The 25,782-nt window shown below is 39.9% G+C and overlaps 1 protein-coding gene across 4 annotated transcripts in view; it reads left to right on the top strand.

Annotated features, from left to right (window-relative positions):
* The window catches only part of HRH2 (histamine receptor H2), a 224,311-nt gene that overhangs the window by 209 nt on the left and 198,320 nt on the right, over positions 1–25,782 (top strand). Inside the window, exon 1 of one of the 4 annotated variants that reach the window (XM_077472617.1) lies at positions 25,606–25,668. The exons of the other annotated variants lie outside the window; for them this stretch is intronic. The gene's annotated coding sequence lies outside the window, so the exon portion shown is untranslated. Of the gene's footprint in view, positions 1–25,605; positions 25,669–25,782 lie in introns of those variants that run through there. 4 annotated transcript variants of the gene reach the window in all.

The raw sequence follows: 25,782 nt of genomic DNA, 5'->3' as shown, positions 1-25,782 counted from the left end.
GTAAGAACACAACTTTGGGGAAATGTACTACGTTGAATGAGCAGTTTATTCATTGATTCATTAAATGCCACATTTGCTGTATTTAGAAAAAGCTTATTGTGTTACCCGTATGAGCAATCAGATATGGGAACAGCTGCTGGTGCTTACTTTTTTGGCTTGGTTGTGGCATGCTTACATCTTGGTACACTTGGTATACAAATTGTTTTAGGATGGATTCACAACGCCTTTTACCGCATATATTATGTTTTTTGGTAAATCAAATGCATCTAGGCGCATGAGAAAAACAGTCCCGCTTTTCACAAAAAATCCTTCTGTGTGCACTGACGGCTCTGACACACGTTGTTCCAAACATATTTTGCTGTGAAATTTGATTGGCCACAAATATTTTGTGGCACCTGCAAGTAGTTTTTTTGCTTAATCGTACATACCTACAGACATACCGTACATCCATTTTTTTTCCTTTTTTGTAGGATCTTTTTCTTTCCTTCTTTTTTTCATTTGTTTTAAATTTGGGATTTTATCATTAATGGACCTAAAGAAAAAAACACCTGTTCTAGTGTATTCACCAGAAAATCTATATAATTTTTTTATGTTGTTTTGTAAATATCTATATTGTAGATTGGGGGCCTGTGCAGTGTGTCATGGTAGTGTGTCACGTTAACGCACAATATGTTTTGAATGGCACCCCATTGCGCTAAAGCAACTCAGATCCAATGCACCTGCGTTGAAGGGCACCAATGCACAGTAATGCACTACAGGCATACCCCACGTTTAAGTACACAATGGGGTTTATTTACTAAAGCTGGAAAGTGCAAAATCAGGCTTATTTCTACATAGAACCCAATGAGCATCTAAACCCAGCTTGTTCAGTTAAGCTTTGGTAATAAAACCTGGAAGCTCATTGGTTTCTATGCAGAAGTGAGCCTGATTTTGCACTTTCCCGCTTTAGTAAATAAACCCCCATTGTGTACTTAAAAGTGGGGTATGCCTGTACTGTGCAATGTGGTGTGATGTGTTGCCAAAAATACATGTCAGTTTTTTATGGATGATTAGGTGCATTGCCAGACTATTTATTTGAATAGGCTGCCTCAACACATTGCACCTTAACGCATGAAAAAACACCTGTATTAACACAACACACTAGTATGACAAAGTTTGAATGGGCCCTAAGGCTACTTTTTTCATAGATTTTTATTGGGAAGTAAAAATCTGGTTTACATTGCATTTTAACAAAATGCCAGAGACAGTAATATCCAGTACAATATGTTTAACAGCAGTGTTGAACAGCATTAATTGGTGATGTTGTAGTGAAAAAGTTCTAGCTTAAGTCAATAGAGTGCGCTATGAAGAACACATGAGGATCGTTCGTAATTATTTCACTAGATGGTAATACTTATCCCAGTATCAGTTCTTCTACGTAGTGCTAATATATGTTTGAGTGTGTTTTGTAGATACAATCGGGGGTTTGCTTGCTTGTGGGGAAATTACCAACTGTGAGAAAATCCTTCTAACAGCTACAGGACCAAAAACGGTTGAAAATTGTTGTTAGATGGGATAGAGTTCTGATGGATCTAGGGATCGATATAGTGAGTGGATTGGGTTGTGCACTCAAGAAGGGGGGGTGGTAGATAAAAAAAAAAAGAAGAAGGGGGGTGGATTGAGGGGGGGGTGATGGATCGGTTGGGATGGGGGGAAGGGAAAAGGGATGTTAACTAACCTCCCAGTCTCCAACATCATTAGGCTAAGTTTACATATATGCAAATTGTATGCGGTTATAACCAATTTGCATAACGTGAATGTGACCTGTTCTTAATTGAGCCGGTTCACACATGTCCAGGGTGGGCGTGGTGTGGTTTTGAAAAGGGTTTTTGGGTCTGGTTCAGGTGCAAGTTCAGGCAAAAATGTCGCACCTGAATCGCACCTGAACCAGTCAACAGAACCGCACTGGACTCCAGACTGCAAAACACAGCCGGACATGTATGAACCCAGCCTCAAGAAGTTATTTATTAGTCAGCTTTACTTAACAGGAACTCTCATTTTAAATTGTACAAGTTGCATTATGAGTTTTAAATATTAAAGAAGTTAGCTTTTATTACAAACCATACTTGCCTGTAGGAAAACACTTAAAATGGAAAAAAACTGTAATATTCTAATTAATAGTGCTGGTAAAACACCTGTAAATATCTAGGGAAAGAAGTAAAAATGGCACTTCATTTTATAGCATACATTTGTGCCAAAAATTCGGAGACCCGTTTTTAAACGGCAGCACTTATTGTAACAAAGGGTATCTTATCCATTAGAATGAAACATAGAAGACTGTGTGGTATTTGTTCAATTCTGTTTAATGGATTGTGACATTAGCAGTTTAGTAAAGCAAACAAGCAAATCATTATGGTACAGTGACATTGTCAAATGTGACATTAGCCTCCTTTACAGAGTGCCTGTCAGGTTCAGTACTGGGTCAGAGAATCTACCTCTACTGGAACAAAAAAAGTAAGATTTTGTTGAGTCAGTGAAGTATTTATACAATAGTACAAATAGTATAATAATATAAATAGTGTTCAGTAATAAACTTCTGGTATTTTTATGCTTTCATAAATATGCTCTACAGGGGGTCTCTTGAAAGTAATTATAAACTCAATCCCTAATAGCTCATATAGGCTTTAAAGTGGTAGTAAAGTCTTTTTTTTTAACTTGTACCTTCAGGTAAGCCTATAATAAGGCTTGCCTGTGGGTACAGTAAATATCTCCTAAACTTGCAGTCAGTGACATCACCAGCGCATGCGCTCTGAAGGGACAGCATACCCATACTGTTCCTGTTGTTCAATGCATTGTTACTCCGGTGGAGATCACTAGCAGCTCTGCCAACAAGCATTTTGCAGGCATGATCCACCATCGTTTCCATTAATAATCCAGCCCAGGGTACTAGGGTGCAGTCATCGCATTTGGCTCTACTTCTTCAGTGAGTCACAGGAGTTAGTTGTTGCACTTAGTTTTGCACTCCTGTAATCTGTGTTCAGCTGATAATGGGCTAAAGTCCGCTGCCAGATGACTTTAACCACTTTAGGACAGCATATAGCTGCCATAACCCCATTAGTCTCTTCAACTGCGGATGGTCATCTTTCAGATAAAAGTGGTCTCCCCCTCCCAACGAGCTCCGTTTGTCTCCGCCTTTTACCGGAGCCATCGGTAGAGGCAGAGACAATCACGTCTTTTCCCCTGTAAGGCTGGATGCAGAGTGAGGGAAAAATGGCCCCCGCTCGGTTCCATACCATTGGATGACGGAAGCAACGTCAAACGTCACTTCCGCCCAATGGTCTTAAAGGGGAAATGTATTTATTTATTTATTGCATTTCAATATAAATGTAAGATCTGAGGTGTTTTTGACCCCACATCTCACATTTAAGAGGTCCTGTCATGTTTTATTTCTATTGCAATGGAGGTTTACATTCCTTGTAATAGGAAAAAAGTGGCCCAATTTTTTTTTTAAAAGGACAGTGTAAAAAAAAAAAAAGCCAAATAAATAAGAAAAATATTAATAAATTAAAGAGCCCCGTCCCACTGAGCTCATGTGCAAAGCGAATCTATACGTAAGTCATGCCTGCATATGAAAACTGTGTTCAAAACACACATGTGAGGTATTGCTGTAATCATTAGAGCGAGAGCAATAATTCTAGCACTTGACCTCCTTTGTAACTCAAAACTGGTAACCTGTAGACATTTTTAAACGTCACCTATGGAGATTTTTAAGGGTCAAAGTCTGTCGCCAGTCCACTAGTGGGTGCAATTTTAAAGCGTGACATGTTGGGTATCAATTTACTTGGCGTAACATTATTTTTCACAATATGAAAAAAATGGACTAACTTTACTGTTTAATTTTTCTATTCAAAAAAGTGTATTTTTTCCAAAAAAATTCTGCTTGTAAGACGCTGCGTAAATATGATGTGACTTAGAGCGGCACAGTAGTGTAGTGGTAAGCACTCTCACCTAGCAGTAAGAAGGGTCACTGGTTCAAATCCCACTACCTGCCTGGAGTTTGCATGTTCTCCCTGTGCCTACGTGGGTTTCCTCCAGGTACTCCGGTTTCTTCCCACAATCCAAAGACATGCAGGTAGGTTAATTGGCTTCTGTCCAAAATTGGCTCCTAGTATATGAATGGGAACCTTGGATTGTGGGCTCCTTGAGGGTAGGGACCAATATGAGTGTGCAATGTACAAGGATGGGGACAATTGTAGACACTTGCTCAGGATGGACTGGTGTCTTTATTCAACCTTACTAACTATGAAACTATGAAACATAAAGTATTGCAACGACTGCCATTTTATTCTCTAGTGTGTCTGAAAAAATATATATATAATGTTAAACACCAAGTCTGAAATATAGGCTAATTAATGTCTGGATCCACCCAGATTCCTGACCGGCAGCTGTCTAAAGGCCCATACACACGATCAGACTTTTTGACAACAAACATGCAAATTAGCTATTTTAAGCATCATCCAACCATTTGTACGCTCCATCGGACAAACTTTTTTGGTTTTTATCGGACTTTTGTTGGCTGTGCGAACGGACAAACTTTCCGGCAACAAAAGTCCAATGGAGCAAAGTCCGATCGTGTGTACAGAAAACCATAGGACTTTTGTACAATCACGCATGCTCAGAACCAATGCAAAAGATCAGACAACAATGCAGAAGTTGACCAACGGTGATGATAAAGAGCAGAAAAAACATGTGATTTGGTGAAAGTTGGCTGAAAAAGTCCTGCCGTGTGTATGCAATACATGTTCACGGCCGACGCCCTTTGTACAAAAATTCACGGGAAATTTTGTACAAAGTCCGATCGTGTGTATGAGGCTTAAAGTGGTTGTAAACCCTTACAAACCACTTTGACCTACAGGTAAGCCTAGATTAAGGCTTACCTGTAGGTCCAAGAAATATCTCCTAAACCTATACGGTTTAGGAGATATTTGCCCAAAGACAGGCACCGCTGTCTACGGCGCATGCGCCGTAGACAGCGGCGTGCAGGCGCACTGAGCGCGCCATTTCCAACAACGGAGCTGCCGCGCGTGTCGGCTCCCGCGCGCATGCGCGGGAGTGACGTCATCGCGGCTCTGCCAAATGACAGCGGCGGAGCTACGAGACCCCACCGAAAAGATGGATGCGCCGGACTACAGGGAACAGCGGTGACATCGCTGGCTCCTGTGTCAGGTAAGTGACACATAATGGGCTACTATGCGAATCATAGTAGTCCATTATGCTTTGCCTTTGCAGGGCATGAAAGAGGAAGTAAACCCATCAGGGTTTACTTCCTCTTTAAGACTCTCAGCAAATCACTGGGAGCCTGAGCCAGCTGCTCTCATCCCCTGCAGAGACTGGTGCTCCGGTGAATGCTGGAGAAGCAGAGCACAGGGAGGTGACTGACAGTCACAGGCTCTCTGCTCACTGACGACTGAGAACTGAACAATCATTAGTCAAGACAGCGGGGGGCAGTTGTAATATCAGACAGATGCTGCATCCACTTAGTTGAGTATGCTTTTTTTATTTCATGCTTCTCTTTTAAGCCACTGTGTTTAGACAGGAAGTAGTTAAAAGGAGTTTGGAAAAGTAGCAGTGCTAAGCTGCAAAAAAAAGAGTAACAATATTTTAGTAAAAAAATGGCATGCGTTTATAATGTACAGTGTTTTAATGTGCTTTAACTGAATTTAATTTAGTTTTAGTTTATATTAGGGATGAGCCTGGGTTTAATTTGAAGTGGGTTCCCAGACCATGACTAAATCTCAGGTGACAAATCTAAACCTCACAGAAGTCAATGGGAGCTTAGTGTTAAAAACAAAAAAACAAAAAAAAAAAAAACTGTAATGGCCAATTTCTAGCATAATAGGAGGATAATAGGCAAGAGGTTGACAAACAAATGGCATGGGGGCTTGGCACTGCCTTGGGAAATATGTACCAAAGGAAAAAAAATAATCAGTTTTGCAGGGAGAAGCAATTTTTTTTAGTGTTTTTAGTGCAACATTAAAATTGCAAAGTTCTTTTAAATAACATTCCTGAGGAATGCCCTGAACCTGCCGGTGAAGTGGAACATGTTTACAATGTATACTACCTACTACAAAAAAACTGACATTTTCAAACAAAAAAAATACTGTTTTAATCTTTGGCAAATGACAGCCTCTAAACACTTACTTTTTTGTAAACAAAGCAACTGGGAATTTCCTTCATCTATACCAGATCTTTATTCTTAATAAGAATCGTGTATGTATGTCAGGAGGACCCAATGCAAAAAAAAAAGAGTGTGGGGGTTCCTCCAATTTATACCCTTTGGGCCTGGTATTTATTTTAAGAGGGAACAATACACAAACAAAAGTCTAAACATGTCCCCAAAATCTACACCACAATCTTATTCAAACAAGCAGCCTGACAGGCTAGGAAAAGGGGATGAACCATACCAGGCTACATACCCTCAACATGGGGGATATCTTATCAGTGGGACCCCTGGCAAAGTCCCTTACCCCTGCATTATTAATAAGGGGCCATCAAATACCAGTCCTTTCTATGTTAAGGAGTAGGGGTACAGAGTACCCCTACTCATTCACACATAAACAAAAATGAACAGTAAATAAATATACTTACTCAGTTTTTGACAAGTCCTTTATTTAAAAAAAATGAAAAAAAGTCATATGAGGTACATTCATAATCAAGCACGTTATCCAGAGAAGCAGATCCACTTTAATCCCAATGAAGGACTTCAGACACCCACTGAAAGACCTACCGTGTCAAATTCCTATCACTGACTCAATGGGGATAATATCTCCCGACTCCCTGCCACTAAAAGTAAACAAAGGGGGCAAGATCTCTCAGGTGATATCACTGGTTGCTAAGAATGAGGTGGGTGCAGGCATCAGCAGCATTGTTAGCAGCTATTTTCAGGAAGGACTTGTCATACATTATATAGTAGAAGTGGAAATACTGCTACTAAATATGATGCTCAGCAACAACTCATTTCGACAAATCCCTGAACAGCCATACATGTGCTCAGACTGAACGTTGAGCTCATCGCTAGTTTACATCTAATTTAATATGTTAAAAGAAAAGTGTCCCGTCGTGGGTTACAGGAGTGCACCTACTTTTGTTCTCCTGTGACCCGTAGTCAGCTTATAATGGGATGTTGCCTGCAATCAGCTGATGCCACAGAGCTCTGGAAGGGTCTCAACCATATTGCCAGGATCCACCCAGCTAACTGATTGACAGTTGGTTTGGAGAGCTGAAGTGAGTTCCACCTGTCCCCTCTCTTCTGTTTGGTGCTCTAGTGAGCGCTGGTGGAACAGAGCAGAGAGCAGTGAGTGAAGGCCACTGTTCCCTATTCTGAGCATTCATGTGATTTCGCTCAATTCTTGGTCTTAGACTGGGGAATGTGTGAGAATGTGTGAGAATATTTTTTTTATGTACCCCAAATGTCTATTTTAAAGTAGTATGAAACCCAAAACCAAAAATATAATATAATGCAGCTTATCAATCATTGGATGTGGTAGCTGCATCAATTTTCTTTCGTTTTTTAGGCTTATATCCCTCTGTTTGAACCTGACGATCCGGCCAGTAACACACCTCCTGCATTAGAGTGCCCTCATTGTCAGTCTGGAGGGAGAGGAGTCTTATGCCACATACACATAGTTGGAATTGTTGGCCAACATTTGTGTGACCATGTGTATGCAAGACAAGTTTGAGCCAACAACCTTCGAACAAAAATCCACGTTTTTGTTATCGGAATGACTGATCGTGTGTAAGCGGCATTAAGAAGCTTTAGATAAACTAATAAATTAAAGCCAACGTTCAGCTCACACTTTATAATCAGTTACAGAAAACCATTTTTTTTCCTTTTAGGTCAAAGGTTTCATTTGAATAAATAAATGCTGACCATTGAAGGTTGTAGGCACCCCTGACCGTGTTAAATGGTTTGTTGCATCCCTGTAAACTGATACATCTGGAAGAGAGCTTGCTATTTTTAAAAGCAGACATTACTGACCAGGGCAGCATATGAAAATGGAAGAGAGAAAGCCCCAAAAATAAAACAAATGCAGCCTTCACATGTAAGAATTGGTAAGCCGCAATATAACAAATGTTTGCTTTTGGGTTTAATAGAGCTTTAAGCAGTCAAATACTGTTGTTCCCAAATGGAAACAGGTAATTTTCCACTGTGTAAGAAAATAATAGGAAAATATATTGAAGTTAGGTAAACATGCATTAACATCTCATTTAGCAGAATGGAAACTAAGAATTGTAATGCATTAACAAAAACATTTATTTTTATGATACCAGTTGTGCGGACAACATAAGACATACATTGGAGAGCTTTCTGTAAAAAAAAAAAAAAAAAAGGATTAAATTGCTTCTTTACAGCAAGCAAATTGGTGGGCCATGTACAGGACAGTAGGCTGTAGAAGGAAATATTACTCAGACTACATTATAAAAAAAATATATAGAAAATAGTTAATATCTTTTTCTAAGCTCACATTGGGGAGCTGCTCAGCGAATTCCCATCCTTAGCTCATTTCTTTAGGGAAGAGTTAATATCTTTCTATAAACTCACAATGGGGAGCTGCTCAGTGAATTCCAGCCCTTAGCTCATTAACTTATAGAGTCAAGAGACTCAAAAGCCTTAATACTAACTTAATATTGTCCAATCCACTTACTCCATTGAAGACAAAGAGCTAGAGAGCTTTTGGATATCTTGAGCAATGCCTTCCCTAATACATAGTTTGTGTCAGGTCGGGTGATTTAAGTAGTTGGTCTTCAGTTTTTGGCTCGTTGGAAGTGAATAAGTTGAAGACTGTATATCACTGATAAGCAGGTGGAAAGAGTTCAAAATGGCTCTACAGTCAAAAGGTTTTTATTTTTATTTGTTTACCTTAATGCATTCCCTGCATTACATTAAAAAACTGCACTAGATGCCCCCCCCCCAAAAAAAAAAAAAAATTGCCTGTCACCTCTCTTAATCTATACCTGTTTATAGCAGGGCTGGTGTCTCGTTTTGCTCTCATTAGCTTCTGCTGCTGTCAGTCAAATCCTATAAGGAGGGAGTATGGGGTGTTTATGAGGTGCACTGTATGTGTCTATAGACACACAGCCTGACTTAGGAGCACACTTGCACATGTGCCCCATAGCACATGGATTGCTATGGGGGGGCACATATGGATTGCTATGGGGGCACACACAGGAGAGCAGAAGTGGACAGCGCCTGAAATTAGACTCCAGAATAAGAGGTAAGAGGCTGCTCTGTGCATTATCCTTACACAGAGCAAACATTTTTTTTATTTTAGAAAAAAATACAAGACTTTAATATTACTTTAACTCGTGAAGAAACTTTTAAAATATTGTTACAAAATCCTTAATCAATCTAACTGCAAGGGCATATGTATTGAGCTTAATTTATTATAGACTAATAAGCTATTAATTTAGCAATTTTGCACTTAAATGAATATGGTGAACATTTACTCTGCAAAGAATACCCAATGAAGTGTAATTCATTTTTGTAGTTTGCTTGTTTGCTTGCACAATTGGATGATGGAAGTCAGCAGAGTTTTAACTTATGCATTAAACTACATGAGAATTCCCTTGCACATTGTAATTTCCCATTTAAAGTGAAGAGCTAATTGCATACCAGTAACACCAGTATTTTTTTTCCATGTGACATTGATCTGACCCTCCATGATTTAGATTTGACAATTGGTCTAGTAATCCAACAATTGCATTTCCCGAAATAAAATGTTACAAAGCATATTATATTGAGACCTAACAAACGGCCTGTGGAGACCTAGACCACTGGGGGTTATTTACTAAAGCTGGAGGGTGCAACTCTAAATAGAGTCCAATCAGCTTCCAGGTTTTATTGCCAAAACTTAAACAAACATGCTAAAGTTATAAGCATACACTGCTGCACCAGATTCTGAGTGCTTCGGTTTCAGTAAATTTTCCCCACTGGTTGTGTACCACTGATGAATAGCCTGGTGGGTATATCTACTGTTGTAGAATCACTTAAACTACCAAGAATGCAGGGAACCTTTGAAACTAGAAGTTTACGTTATTAAAATGTGCTGTTTGTACACTTTCCTGGATAGGCTGCTAGGATGTTAGGTGAATTTTATTGTTTTTGGCTCCTCTGTAATCATTGGAGCAACTGTTGATTTTTTGGGGATTTTTTTGCTTTGTAGAGGCTTCTAGAACATAGGATGTTTGGCAAGTCAAATGGACAGCAGTAATATTTACTGTGCTGCAGCCAATTGCTGTGCCCAGTAGGTGGCCAAGAGACACGTAAAATACCATGAGCTTAAGAACAGCAAGGTATTGCTGTTGAAGGGATTCCACCAGTCTGAGTGGGGCTGGCTACTGATTCAAGCTGATGTTCATCAAGGTCCTGGTTGTGGTAGAGCTGGGGGGTCTGCACCTGAAAGTATTTCGGAAACTCTGAAACTTCACCCGAATGATCCAGTCTGCACAGCGTCACTAGAAGGTATCTGGAAGAAGCTGAAAGGGCACTGATGCCTCCCTGCCTCATGAGTACTGACTTTATTATAATATCTTGGTGACTGTGTCCTATTGGGATTGTTGGGCGAAGTAGTTCCTCTCCTTGGGGGTTTGCTACCTCTTTACTTCCCTATTATGTTGTAGGGGGAACTAGTCTCTCAAGTTTAGCAGATGATCTGTTTCTGAGGATTGCAACATAGAGAATAGTGTTCTCTTGCTGAACTTTACAACCTGGAGTATCCCATACTCTGCACCCGACACCATTATTTATGTTATTTAGCAATAAATCACAAAAAGACATTGCTCTAGATTGCTTCTTGTGTTAATGTGCTTAAACTGTGCTCTGTGTATGCTGGCATCCTCTGCACAAATGAGGGAGAACTCTTGCCATCATTATTATCTGTGCTGCAGATATCATCATCATCATTAATGGCTTCTACAGGGGTACTGCTACCATCGGGCGTTCCCCATGTTCGCAGAACAGCGGACATTATGCGGTATTCCCAGCAAATTCGAAAGCCGCAGAACACCGTTAAACTCTATGGGACAGTAACGTTAAAAACCAAGTGCTCATTCTAAAGGCTTATATGCAATTTATTGCCATAAAAAGTGTTTGGGAACCTGGGTCCTGTCCCAGCGAACATGTATCAATGTAAAACAAAGTTTTAAAAATGGCCATTTTTTCAGGAGCAGTGATTTTAATAATGCTTAAAGTGAAACAATAAAAATGAAATATTCCTTTAAATATTGTGCCTGGGGGGTGTCCTTAGTATGCTTGTAAAGTGGCGCAGTTTTCCCATGTTTAGAAAAATACCACAGCAAAATTACATTTCTACGACCCCTTTCACACTGAGGCATTTTTCAAGCCCTTTTGGGCTAAAAATAGCATCTGTAAAGTTCCTGAAAAATGTCTCTCCTCCAGTCTCAGTGTGAAAGCCAGAGGACTTTCACATTGAGGCGATGAGCTGGCAGGACGTTAAAAAAACTCCTGCGAGCAGCATCTTTGGAGCAGTGAAGGAGCAGTGTATAAAGTACCCCTGCCCATTGAAATGAATGGGCAGTGCTGCCAAACCGCCACTTTGCGGGTTGTTTTAACACTTTTTCGGTCTCTAGCGGGGGTTAAAAGTGCCCACTAGCAGCAGAAAACCTCTGCAAAAACAACAGTAAAGCATCGCTAAAAATAGCTGTGCTTTACCGCCGACGCCCCAGTGTGAAAGCAGCCTAAAGGAAAAAAAGTGATTTAAAACTGATCATGGCTGTAATTGTATTGTCGGGTCTCGCCAATAAATAGATAAAACTCATTGAAAAAAACGGCAAGGGTATCCCCCCAGTCCATTACCAGTCAACCCTCACATCTAGATTTAGACAGCACATAGAAAGATCTGACAAAGTACAACATACACTTTGCCCCCTGGGGAACAGAAAACATTATAGTGGATGTAAACCCAACACTCACCCAGTATAAACTAATTGCACAGTATTAATGTATATATACATATACATGCATGCCTCCTGCATGTATCCCTACCTTGCAAATGCCACCCCCTTCAGCAGTAGGAGCCCCACAAAACTCTGGAATAAGTGGGTGGGTCTCTTTGCCAGAGCTCAGTGAGTGGAGCTGTGATATCACAAGACTCCCCACTCACCTCTACACTCTCCTACACTTCAGTCACACTAATCATGCCCCATGATGTGTAGCATCCATTTAAAACTCAGGAAAGGCACCACATGACTTTAGCATGTCCAGTCACGCTGAGGTGTGGAGCAGCCAATCCTGGGAGGGCTGGAGAAGAAAGGAGGGGGATGTGAAGCTGGAATCGTAACTCACTCTCAGCTCTCAAGCCGTGTAGGAGATAAAGAAATCAGATGTTAGTCACAGTAGTGGGGGAAGTGGCTGCACAAACTTATCTGTGTCATTTTTTTTATCTTACTACAAAAAGACAAGAGAATTGCTCAGAGCTGGATTAACTCTTCATGGCAAGACTAGGCACAGATGACATCTTCTACTGTACCAGGTAGAAGTCTTCATTACAAAAAGAAATTAAGGTTTACATCCACTTGCGGAACTTCTTTTTTTAAACAAAAATATTTTTGTGAATCTGTTGCAAAGATTTTTACCCGAAGATTGTTTCAGTAACAGCATTTCCTGTTGTAGGCTGACCATACTAAACTACTGCCTTACAATTAGCAGCACCATTGTTAGCCTGTCATTTCAGTTGGCCATTGGGCTACCTATCTGAAAGACCCAATAGTCAGCCATGACATTACCTGGAGATTCTTTCAGTAACAACACTTCATGTTGCAGACTTAAAACTCTAGGCCACTGGCTCACAATTAGTTAATTAACTGTCAGCCTGCCATATTCATTCCTCCAGTTGGTCATTGGGCTGCTGTCAGGTCCATCAGTAAGCCTAGCTGCCAAATGAAGAAGCGCACATGGCAGGCTCTCATGGCTCCTACTAATTGCAATGGGGTTGATAAAACTGGTGTAATCAGTATCTGGTGCAGCTGTGCATGGTAGCCAATCAGCTTCTAAAGCCCCACACCCACTATCCGTTTTTCTGCTGAGTTCTTCAGGTTTACAATAAACATGTAGTGCAAGGGCCTGTCTGATTGCATACAAATTGAAACTCATAAGGTTTGACCTACTATTATATGGTTTTGGTAAATCTGAAGGAAAAACTCAGCAGAAAAACTGATAGTGTGTATGGGGCATAACTTTAGCATGTTCAATTAAGCTTTGACAAAAAAAAAAACTGCAAACTGATTGGTTTCTGCACCAGATGTTACACTCTCCAGCTTTAGTAGATTCACTCCAAAGGCTTAGCATTGTTACTCTGCCTCTTTGCTTGATGATCGTCGGACATTGAGTCTGCGGTACTTCCCATTGGGCTTCTGTTGTGTGTTTAATCACAGCGGTAGCAAGCTGCCGGCGGCATGTTACCTGGAAGAGCCAGATCAGGTATATATACGTGATCTGGTGCACAAGTGCCGCCCTGTAGCAGTAAAGCTGCTACAGGTTGGACCTGAAGTAGTTAAAAAAGGTGTTTTTGCTGCTATTGCATTTGCTGTCCTTATCGAAGCAATTTTCCATCACTTTCTATTATGTGTCAGCCGGTAAATCTAGAAAAAAGTTTTAGCTAAGGGAGAGCTTTAATGCTCAGGAAAAGATTTTCTTTTTTTTTCCTTTTCAAGAAAATTGAAGGTTGAGCTCATTCTGGGATAAAAGGTATTGTGAGTTGGTTGGACAGTGTTTGTGATTGCATGTCTGATTATCTATGACCAGGTTTAGACTTTGTAGTGATCATTAAAGACCTAAAAGCAAGCTGCACAATCCCTCTGCTAACTGTGCTAAAGGGTGCCCTGGGTCTTTCACAATTCTATCAATGCCCCTAATGGATTTGGTGTTGGCTGATGGGTATTGTGATTTACTGCTTCTCCACGGTCTTCAAATTAGACTCAAGCTAGTCTATAAAGTAGATAGGATATAAACCAATAGGTCCTAAATCTCAGGCTTTGCTAAATCCACTCTAACTACAATAATCCCTTTACAAACGGGGAAATGTAGTTATAGTTATTTATAGTTTTAGTTATTTTTGTTAGTTCTCTTTTTTTGGTATGAAACGAGGACCACTGTAATAACATTTGTAGTAATAAATACTTGTGTGGTAACAACATATTGTAGCAGCATTAAATTCAATGAGTGATCATACAGGCAAGGCATAATTGACAAATAAAGCAACCTGTTCTTATTTTACCAGGAACACTTAAAATGTGACAAGCACAGTCTTATCCAGCTGTTTTCTTGTGTGCTTAGAAAATCATTCAGATGTACTAATTTACAGGAAATTTTTCTGCAAACTAAATCCACTCTTCATTATCTGTAGAAGTAAGCTAATCTCAACCATCAATGTATAGATCCAGTGCAGCATTAAATCAGTTGGGTCCCCTGCGGAATGTACTAAAGTACCTATAAGTGCTTTGTACATAGCAACTGAATTAGCTACATCTGTACTAGCAGATGATACATTACTGTATTTTCTCCAGAGTTATTAAAAGGAAAGTGAGAGCTAGATAAACATGAGTATTTTTAAAAAGAAATACGGCATATGCAAGAAATACAGCCTTGATGTCCAGATTGTTTTTTTAGCATTGCTTTAATATACTCGCCAACCCTAAACCCTTCTGTAAACGTTCGGCTTTCTGGTTGGTAGCAACTCGGTGAGTAGAAATTAGACATGTGTGATTTGTTTCCTTACAAAAAGAAATTTGGACATTAGATCGGAATTTCCTAATTACAATAGTAATGAATGTAAACGAATCTGAAAAAAATTTATGAAATTCTAATTCAAATCGAATTTGGAGAAAAAAATATATAATTTGAAATTCTAATTCAAATCGAATTTGAAAAAAAAAAATAATAATTTGAAATCGAATTTGAAACCAAGAAAGAAAATAGAATAGAAAATAAAGGAATAGAGTTGAATAGAGTAAAAGAGAACAGAATAAAATAGAAAATAGAAGAATAGAACAGAATAGAATAGAAAAGAATAGAGTAAAAGAGAATAAAATAGAATAGAAAATAAAAGAATACAATAAAGTAGAATTGAAATTAAAGGAAAAGAATAGAAAATAAAAGAATAGAAGAGAAAAAAGAATAAAATAGAATAGAAAAAAATACAATAGAAAAGAATAAAATGGAAAGAATATAACCATCTTCCAAAATTTGACTATAGTAGAATGAATTTGAATGGAATGAATTTGAATAGAATAGATTAAAATACAATAGAAAATAACAGAACGGAAAATAATAGAAAAGAAGGGAAAAGAATAGAAAAAAACAATAGAATAAAATAAATTACAAAAAAACATAACCATCTTCCGAAATTTGAATTTCAAATAGAATGAATTCAAACTTAAATAGATTTGAATATAATAGAATATAATAGAAAAGAATAGAATAGAAAATATTTGTCTAATAGAATATAATCGTCTTCTGAAATTTGAGTTTTGCATAGGGAACATACAGGCAGAATCACGTGTACTTTTGGCAACGAATTTCGATTTAGCTTTAGTCTTAGTTTTAGGACTAAAATGGCATTTTAGTTTTAGTCCCATTTTAGACTTCTGCAATTGTGTTAGTTTTAGTTTTATTTAGTCGACTAAATCTCCAGTAAATTTTAGTCGACTAAAATCTCCAGTACATTTTAGTTGACTAAAACTAATTTTAGTTGTCTAAAATCTCATGGGTGTAATTAAATTGTAATGCATTAGGCCGCGTACACACGGGCAGACTGTCCGTCCAACTAAGTCCGTCAGACAATCCGACAGACAGTCCGTCCTACTTTTGAATGAACGGACTTGACCACACACGATGAACAGACAGTCCGCTGAAAACTTGCGCGATGATGTGTACAGCACGTACGACGGGACTAGAAATACGACGTCCAATACACTGCAATGCAACCTTCGGCCGTGTAAATCCTTTCTGAGCATGCACCATACTTAGTCCGTCCAACTTGCCTACTCACGAGCGGACTGTCCGCTGAAACCAAGTTTGGACGGACAATATTAGGGAAATTCCGAAAGACTTAGTCCACCAGACTGTCCGCTGAAAAAGTCCGCTGAAGCCCACACACGAGCGGACTGTCCGCTGAAACACGTTTCAGCGGACCAAGTCCGTCAGACAGTCCGCCCGTGTGTACGCGGCCGTAGTTAACATTCCTCTACAATTTCCAAACTCATTATATGCTGCTGTAATGAGAAACCTAATATGTTATTAGGTATGAACCTTATTAGATATGAACATGCACTACAGACCAGTGTTAATTTTGAAGTAAAATTTTAATTTAGTTTTAGTCTTAGTCTTTTGACTAAAATGGCATTTTAGTTTTAGTCCCATTTTAGTCTTTTGACTAAAATTCCATTTTAGTTTTTCATCTCATTTTAGTCATCTCAATTGATTTAGTTTTAGTCGTATTTTAGTAGACTAAAATAGTATTCATTTAGTCAACTAAAATATTTAAGTCATTTAAAGCAACGCAGTGCAGAATCGCAAAAAGTGCTCTAGTCTTTGGCCAGCCAAATGGTCCGTTGCTTAAGTGGTTAAATGGCAAATCAAAATGAAAGGAAACAAAACTATTTTTTAGTTTTGCACATGTCTACCGGGAACATCTAATCCTGGGCCTTTTGCACCTACAGGTCAGGAATTCTGAATTCCACCCATAAAAAAACCCTTTGGAAGTTAATTTAAAACAAGTACTTATTATAGTGCTGTCAATTTACACTGCACTTTAAAGGTACTGTATATTGTACATTCATATCAGTCCCTGTCCTCAAGGAGCTGCATGCAATGTCTCCAGTGCATCTGTTTTATAACAAAAATGCCATTCTACACTGTATTTCCTAGCGCTACTCGGCATACGTGACCAGCCGCCTCTCTCACCTCCTGACTAACACCAGCGGGGGATTCTCTGCCCCTCCCATTGTACCTGTGAGATTGGGAGAGGGAGCACGTGAGCATGTGAGCGCTGAGAGGCGCTAGGAATTACAGTATAGAACTGTATTGTTTTTATTAAACAGATGCACTGGAGACATTGCATTCCGGAAGACAAGTGAGTGCCAGTAAATGACTAAATGGAGTTACAATCACTTTAACTTACCAGCATGTTTTTGGCGTGTGGGAGGAAACCTAAGCAGGCACAGAGAGGACATGCAAACTTCAGGCAGGTTGTGGCATAGTTGGGATTAGAATCAACAACCCTAGTATTACCAGGTGGAATTGATAACCACGTAGCCCCTGTGCTGAATGGCCTAGGTCAGGGGTAGGCAACCTTTCAAGCACAGTGTGCCAAAAAATGTTTTCAAAGAAATTGACTGTGCCGATTTTATAACAAAAAAAGTCAACTTCACACTCTCAATCAGGAAAAAGGATTTTTTTTTATAAAGTAAATGTTGTAAACTACTTTAGAAGTAAAAAATTAACATCCAGCACTCTCATGCCTCAGATAGCCCCAATTCCTGCAACTCCAGACCTCAGATCAGCCCCAATTCATGCACTTCACAACTCAGGTGACTGCCCCCCCAGCAAATCTGTTTCACCACTGTAATTCCCCTCTGCTCATCTGCCCCACCACTGTAACTCCCTGCACAGCTGCCCCACCACTGTACTACCCTGCACATCTGCCCCACCACTGTAACTCCCTGCTCATCTGCCCCACCACTGTAACCCCCAGTACATCTGCCCCACCACTGTAACCCCCTGCACATCTGCCCCTGCTCATGTGTTCCACCGATGTACCTCCTTTCTCCTCTGCACATCTGCCCCACTTCTGTACCCCCCTGCTCCTTTGCCTTTGAGAAAAAGTGTGTGTCATGGTTATGCAGTAATCTTTCTCTGTCAGCATACCTCTCCTCATGTGTTCAGACTAAGAGGCCAGCCACTCTCACCTGGCTGTTTTTATAACCTCTCCTCCCCAGACCCTGACAAGGCCTGAGCAGCCAGCATATCATTAACCTGTGCACTGCAAGCCAGCGGTGCTAATCAACCATTGTGTATTCATTGTGCGTTTGGCTTCCTGGTTCCTGCTTGCTGTGTGCTCTTCGTTTGTCTCTGTTACCAACCTTGGCGTGTTCCCCACTATTCCTGTCTGCTTGTGACCCTGACCTTTTGGCTTGTCCCAGACTATCCCTGTTTGCCTGTGACCCTGAACCTTTGGCGTGTACTCTGCTGTCCTTGTCTGCTAGTGGCCCTGACCTAGAAGCTCAACGGTAATTCCACAAACTGTCACCTGATTGTGGTTTTTGCAATTACAGTGAAATCCCTTCTTTCCGAGATTGGTAGTGGCAACCAAGCGAGTTATATTCCTCCAAATGGTGGGTGGGGCTAGCAGGACTGTGATTGGCTTTAGCAGTGGCCAATGACAGTCCTCCTCCTCCTCCTCCTGGAAACAAGGACTGACCCCCCAGCAGATCTGCACCCAATCTCTTCTCCATTACAAAATTTGACTATCACAGATACAGCAAAGTTAGAGAACCTAACAATGTTTCCCATCTTTTACAATGTGTGGGGGCGCAGTGCCTCCCCCTCAGTGCAGGTATGGTGTGGGGAATTCTAAAATTGGAATGCATTAGTGTCTCACTGACACCTCCCTGCAGTGCTGATAGGGAGGGAGTTGAATGCCGGAAAAAGAGGCTTTGTGTGCCTCTTGCGACACCAGTACCAGGGTTTGCACCCTGGCCTAGGTCATTCAGAAAAATGTTTCTAGCTAGTTTCTGTTGTAAATGTAGGTCATTAATTGTTTTTATGTGTTAGCATGCTTCATAAAAGTGAAGTCTTAATTTGCTCCACCAAGTCATGTGTAGGAAGGCCTTTAGTCGAAAAAGAATTCCAGGTATGGCATTTTTTTTATATATACCATATCTGTGGGATCTCTCTAGAATCTGGAAATCACTGACGTTTACACCACTGCTCCAGTGATTCCCCACTAGCTTCCAGGCTCTGAGCTGTGTGGCTGCCCTGCTACATTCTGAACACAGAAGGTCGCCGTTCAGCATGGGCATCGTTCAGAGAATGCTTTGAATTTCCTCATACCACAGGTATGGTCTATACAAAGTTTTATTGGTCCAAGCTGGTCCAAGATAGTAGTATATAGTAGTATACTATAGCTATAGTTGGAATTTCTGCTTACCATATATGTTCCATTGGAGAGATTTGCATTCACTTGCTGTCATGTAGACCCAACAGCAAGTGAGACAAGACACTTTAAAGAGACGGAAATACCCTCTAAGGCAATTGTTTTTATGAGAAGATTACCCTGCTTTTCTTATTCTAGTCACTTTCAGAGATGGCGACAAATGACATATGAGTTTTATACATGTACTACCCATTGTGTACTTAAAAGTGGGGTATGTCTGTATACTGTTGAAAAAAATGGAGGAATGTGTCAAATTAAATTTGCGATTGTTTCTCTCCGATATTTGTGAAACTACAAGCATAAGCATAGGCAGTTACAGCTGAATAAAAATATATAACTACGTAGGGCACATAGGAAAGCTTTGGGAGTATTCATCATTACCCCTTCTGTTATTCTTCTGAAGATAGCAATCCTTTTGATTTAAAACGTAATAGTCAATTAGCGCAGTCACTATGTGATTACCTCTTACACCACAAAATCATCAAACATATAAACATAAATAAAAAAAAATTGATTACTAATTGAACAAAAGATTGCTTTGTGCACCATAAAGTGGTTTCATTCCATTCCTTAGACACCTGGACTACATTCCTTCTATATATCCAGTCAAAGACCAAGTAAATCAAAGGAAGTAATAAAACAAAAGTTGCTGTGCAACCCACAAATCTTCAGCCCTACCTTCTCAGTGCTCTGCTGTCGGTTAATTGCCAGCACTCATTGTTCCACAGTACCTCACCTGGTGATAATTTCCTGCTCATCAGCTAGCCCCTTCTGGCTATTTAAACTGCCTGGTTCATTTCTCCCATGCCTTCGCCTTGGTCAACATAGCTGGGATTCTCTGCTTTGTTCCTGTTAAAGACTTGACTGGCTGATGTCCCTTCTGGTTCCTGATCCTGTTTGCTCTCTCCGACTACGCTGATATCTGGCTATCTGATTTACTGGCTTGCACTGACTACCCACTTTGATTACCGAACCCTGGCTATGTTTTGACTTTGTTTACTATTTGTACCATTTTTACCACTGTATTAACTACTTCCCACCCTGCCACTGCACATAAACAGCCGGGTGGTCCTTTCCTTGTTTTGAATGGACATTCAGGAACGTCCCTCAGAACAATTGCTCACAGCATGGCCACGAAGCGCGCTGCGGCTCTATCCTGTGATCATTCTGATCACAAGATCCAGCTGAGCAGAGATCGGGATATGGGCGATGTGATTGGCCCTCCAGATCACAGCCATCACAATGTAAACAGAGACTCGTGTCTCTGTGACAGGTCTCCCCACGGAGCTCATGAGAGCTCGGTGTGGGGGGGAGGGGGAATCTGCAGATCTGTGACAGCTCTCTGTGTGAGGGTGATTTTACACAGAGAGCTGTTACAGATCACCCTCCAAAGTACATCAAGCACCACTGATATACCCCTGTCCCTATACACATTTCTGTGTCCCAATAAAAAAATCTGTCTGTCCCCCATCACTGCCAACACCAAATAAACACTGATTTGGGTTATTTTTACCAAAGAAATGTAGCAGCATCATTTTTGGTCACAATGTATCAAGAGAAATTACTTATTTGCAAAATTTTATAACAGAAACTAAGAAAGTCTTTTTTTATTTGTAGCGTAAAAAATAAAAACCCCAGCAGTGTTTAAATACCTCCAAAAAAAACTCTATTTGTGTGAAAAAAATTGTAAAAATTTCATTTGGGTACAGTGTTACAGTGTTGACTGCGCAATTGTCATTCAAAGTGTGACAGCGCTGAAAGCTGAAAATTGGTCTGAGAAGGAAGGGGGTGAAAGTGCCCAGTACTGAAGTGGTTAAAAGGTGTGATTGTACTGCATTTTCTGTCTCTGTCTGATTCATGGTTCATTACAACTATAAATTAATAATAAAGTCCAAAACAAAGTCCAAAATAATGATAAATCTTCCACCATACCTTTTCAACAGGCTTCATCAGTAGGTCCTAAATTCACATTTATGCTGAGATTTCAGGGAAGTAAAGTCTCACATTTTCTCATCTACAGTATACTTCTCATCTACACGATCATCAATAATCTTGCACCTACCTACCTTACATACCAGGTCACTGTTTGTACAATGAAATGGGCTTTAGGATTTGTACATGGTTTCATTCTATCATTCTCTTTTGTTACCAGCTCCCATTATTCTATGATGACTTCTCCCAGCTTGCACCTTTACCGTGAAATACATTTCCCCACTTTATCACACTGGAGGTTATTTACTAAAGGAAAATCCACTTTGCACTGCAAGTGCACTCATTTCAGATCTATTCAGAAATATTATTTCACCCACTGTGTACACTCTTCATTTTACTCCATCTACTTTTCTGACTTATTGATTTGTTATATTCTTTCATATTCCTTCTGGCTTATTAGTCAAATTTTCACTAAATTCACTAAATAGTCTGATGTATTGATGTGTTCTCAGTATGAATTTTCTTCACATCCCCTCAACCACCAAGTATATGCAAGGCTTCCATGATAGTTTGAATATGGTTGGTTTTTACAGGGGGTCCCCGACTTAAGAATGCCCGACTTATGAACCACTCCTACTTACCAACAGAGCGCTGCGGGGATCCCCTGCCGTTCTGCGCGGACAATCTGCCATTCTGCGCATGCAGACGGAGCCTCGGAAAATGTCAGAATTGTCCGTAATTTGCCAAGCATGTGCCGAACGGCATTCGAGGGAACATTGGCAATGTCCGTAATTGTCGTTCTGCGCATTTGCGGCCAGACGGAGCCTCAGAAAATTTTGAAAATTTCCGTAATTTGCGGCGCATGCGCCGAACAGCATTTGATGCAACATCTAAAAAGTCCATAATTGTCGTTCTGCACATGCGCGGCCGACTTACGAACATTTCCGGATTACAAACAGGAGGAAAGTCCCTAACGAGTTCATAACCCAGAGACTCCCTGTATGGACAAATCACTCCAAATTCTGGTAAGAACATGTTAATAAATAAGGACCTCAGTTATTATTGCTCATCGATATAAGATCTCTAGTTTTCCAAAAATGTGCTAATCACTGTGCTCACATACCATATAAAGTAACTACATAAAATATATTCATTTTATATACCTTATGTGACATTCCCTATTTCCTTCTGAGTTTTTATATCCCTCATAGCTTTATAAATGTTATTACTATTGTATAAATGGGCATTGTATACCTGACTGTAAAGTGCTACAGAATACATTTTTGTTGTACAGAAACGTTATTATGGTCATTTTGCAATGTGGGCTGTAACATTTTTATACAACAGCTTAAAAACTATATAATGATATAGCGATGGTTGTGGATCAAAACTATCTAAAATATGTATACATTTATCAATGGCGCTCTATCAATGACCTTACACTGGCATATATTGTTCGTTTCTAAAAACTGCATTTGACAAGGCCTGAGCAGCCAGCATGCTCCAATTTTTATCACAGATTTCAGCAAAGCCTTTGAGATGCTAATACTAATCTCATTGAGGAAAGCAACAGACATTCAGCAAGAGTCAAATGTGATATTTCCATTTTTCAACTCCTACAGGGAAATCTGAAGGTTTTTCATGCGAAATGCATAAAACAAAACAGCCGGCATTCATGCCAGAGGTTGTTCTTATCCTAAACACTGGAAGAGTGTAGCAGCAGTCAAAAGTTACTTTATATAGTTTATATCCAATGCATTCTTTATCAAGGAGCCAACACATTTTCCTGGCTGCTGGGAAGGTCTATGATATCCTTCCTATTCCTCAGGCAGCAAGTGACATCCCAGTTGCTTAGCAAACAGGTTACTTACCTAAGCAGAAGTGCAATAGTGCTGAGCCAATGGTCAGAACTTTAGTACTGGTCCCCCTGGCAAACTTTATTTTTTTTCCATACATTTTTATTGAAATTCTTGTAACATACATAGAATATGTATCCCATGTATAGCAATTATAGAACAAAGAACATAAGATAATTGTATAATATGAGTAGTCATAAAACAAATCATATACAGTAATTGCAGATTCACAAAATATGGTGATTCGTTCTTTTTGATAATAAAGTAGGGAAAACAGTACTAAATGGTAAGAGATTCACGTTTTCTATATTTTATAAAATCCTATCACATGTCCGCATATCAGATATAGTATTAGTATCACCACTGAAATTTGGTCTTGTACAATCAATGTGAAGTCACTGTACGCTCATCAGCTGCAGCAATGTGACAATTAATTTGCCTCCCAGGAGCTGATATAGGTAACACCAATAAATTTGCATTACAGTGGTTGTAAATCCTCGTTTTAAAAAAAAACAAAAAAACAAACATGTCATTCTTGCCTCCCCTGTGCAGTTCGCTTTGCACAGAGTGGCCCCGGTCCTCCTCTTCTGAGGTCTCTCAGCAGCGCTGGCAGCTCCTCCCCGCATTGAATGTCCACCTTGGAGAAGTGCTCTCCTACAGTGGACACCCGTGCGGGCACACTCCCAATTCCCGCATCTGTGTCTATTCACACAGAATGCAGGACTGTCATTGTATTTGAGTGACAGCAGCAGGAGCCAATGGCTGCGCTGATATCAATCTATCCATTCAGGACATGAAACACCAGGTAGAACTGGTGTGCTCATTCCCAGTCAGAGAAAGATCGGGGTCTGGTAAGTAAAACGGGGGCTCGGGGGGGGGGGGGGGCGGCTGCAGCGCCACAGAAGTTTTTTTTTCTTACTGCATAAAATGCAAAATGCATTAAGGTGAAAAACCATGAGGGTTTACAACCCCTTTAAGACCACTTTTGTGCACTAGCTATTTCTTTTTCTGATTGCATGCTAACACACCACCAACTTACTGTAGATTAAGGCCGGGTTCACATATGTGAGAATTGGATGCGTTTTCACTGCATCCAATTTGCATGACATGCAAGTGTGACCGCCTCTCAATAGAGCCGGTTCACACATGTCTGGAACGGCCGTGGTGTGGTTTCATAAAGGGTCCTGTTCATTTTTGGTTAAGGTTCCCGGTGCAAATTCAGGAATAAATTCGGACCTGAATCGCACCTGCACCAGTAAACAGAAATGCACCGGACCCCAGGCTGCATATTGTGGCTGCACATATGTGAACCCGGCCTCAGTGTCAAAACACACTTTTGCACTGAGGTACGGTCATGCGCATGGTACTGCAGTGCATGTAACGCACATTACGTGTATTTGCATGTGTGGTGCCATTCTTGCAGCTCCTATGCATTGAAAATATATAGTAATGCATTATTATGAGTTGTGGTGCACCAGGTTAGAAAAAAGCTGCACATCCACTTTTTTTTTTTGACTGTATGTTGGTAGCCCCTTCATAATAGATAGGCTGCCTTAACACAACGCATGTTAATATGTGACAAAACCCGCATTATTTTAATACGCAGGGATGGAATGTGCCCTAAAATGTTCAAAATCAATCTCCCAGAAGCAAGAGCAAATTTCTCATTTTTGTTGGGTCGGAGTTTTCTTATGGATGTGATCGCATTGTGAGTAATGTAAAATTTGTTGAGCGGAACTGAAGTTGACCGTTGTCCAAGGCGAGCTTTGATAACTGCTGCAGGCATTAAAAATATTTCGTCTGGCATTTTTTCTTAAATGTGATGCATCAAAAAAAAAAAAGACCATTCCTTTTCTATGGTTAAAACTGATTTTATTTTAGCCTATAAAAATAGACTGATGTCAAAAATAAGAAACCAGTAAAACCTTATGCACTCAGGCAGAAAAAAAACACCACTTTTAATGCCATTTTTCAATTTCTTTTTTATGCCTCTGAACTTAGCACTATTTCAGCTAAAGTGCCCATACACATTGTGGCATTTAGATTTTTATTGTAGAACAGCATTCAGCGAAATAATAATAAATGCTCCAAACCTGATTTCGGAGAAGGGCTTACTGGCATAACTTACACATAAACATGCATAAATGTGTATTAATGCACATAACTGCATGCAAATTTATTACACTGGCTGGAATGAATATTCTGACCAGTAGACTAAGTTTGCACTTATACTGTACGCTTGCAAATGCCATATGCCTGTAAGAGATTATAATGATGTGCCAAAATGAGCATTTTTTACACTTTGTTTTTTTTTGCCAGCAGCTGGCAGAAGGATCCAGCATAGATAGGAGTATTTTGTTATATCCTTGTGTATAACGCATAATACTATAGATATGAATGCTTATTGAGATGCACAATATATGAGCCTATGCCTTTCAGTCAATTTTCATCCCAGTTTTCAGTATCAGCGCTAAGCCTGTGCATAAGATGTACCAGGGGGCCACAAATGACACAAATGTGCCAAATATGCAGCAGATGAAGATAGTGCCTGACTCAGCTGAGATTAATAAATAACCAAAAGCAAGGGTCAACAGTCATCTCTGGTAATGAACACAGGAATACACACATTTTGGAATGGTACAATATCTCCAAGATCTGTTGTGGTGCTGGTAGGTTTTTAGCTTTTCCTTTTAATATACTCTGATGATCCGTCCACTGCTGTGAATCGTCCTGCTGTTTTTATTAGTAGACGTTTTTTTTTCAAATCTCATGCTGAGCAGCTG

This window comes from Lithobates pipiens, unplaced genomic scaffold (genome assembly GCF_037356315.1).
Source record: "Lithobates pipiens isolate NorthernLeopardFrog02 unplaced genomic scaffold, aLitPip1_a1.2 Scaffold_8, whole genome shotgun sequence".
NCBI lineage: Eukaryota > Metazoa > Chordata > Amphibia > Anura > Ranidae > Lithobates > Lithobates pipiens.
Note: the sequence above shows the minus strand (reverse complement) of the source record. Positions and strands in the feature narration are given on the sequence as shown.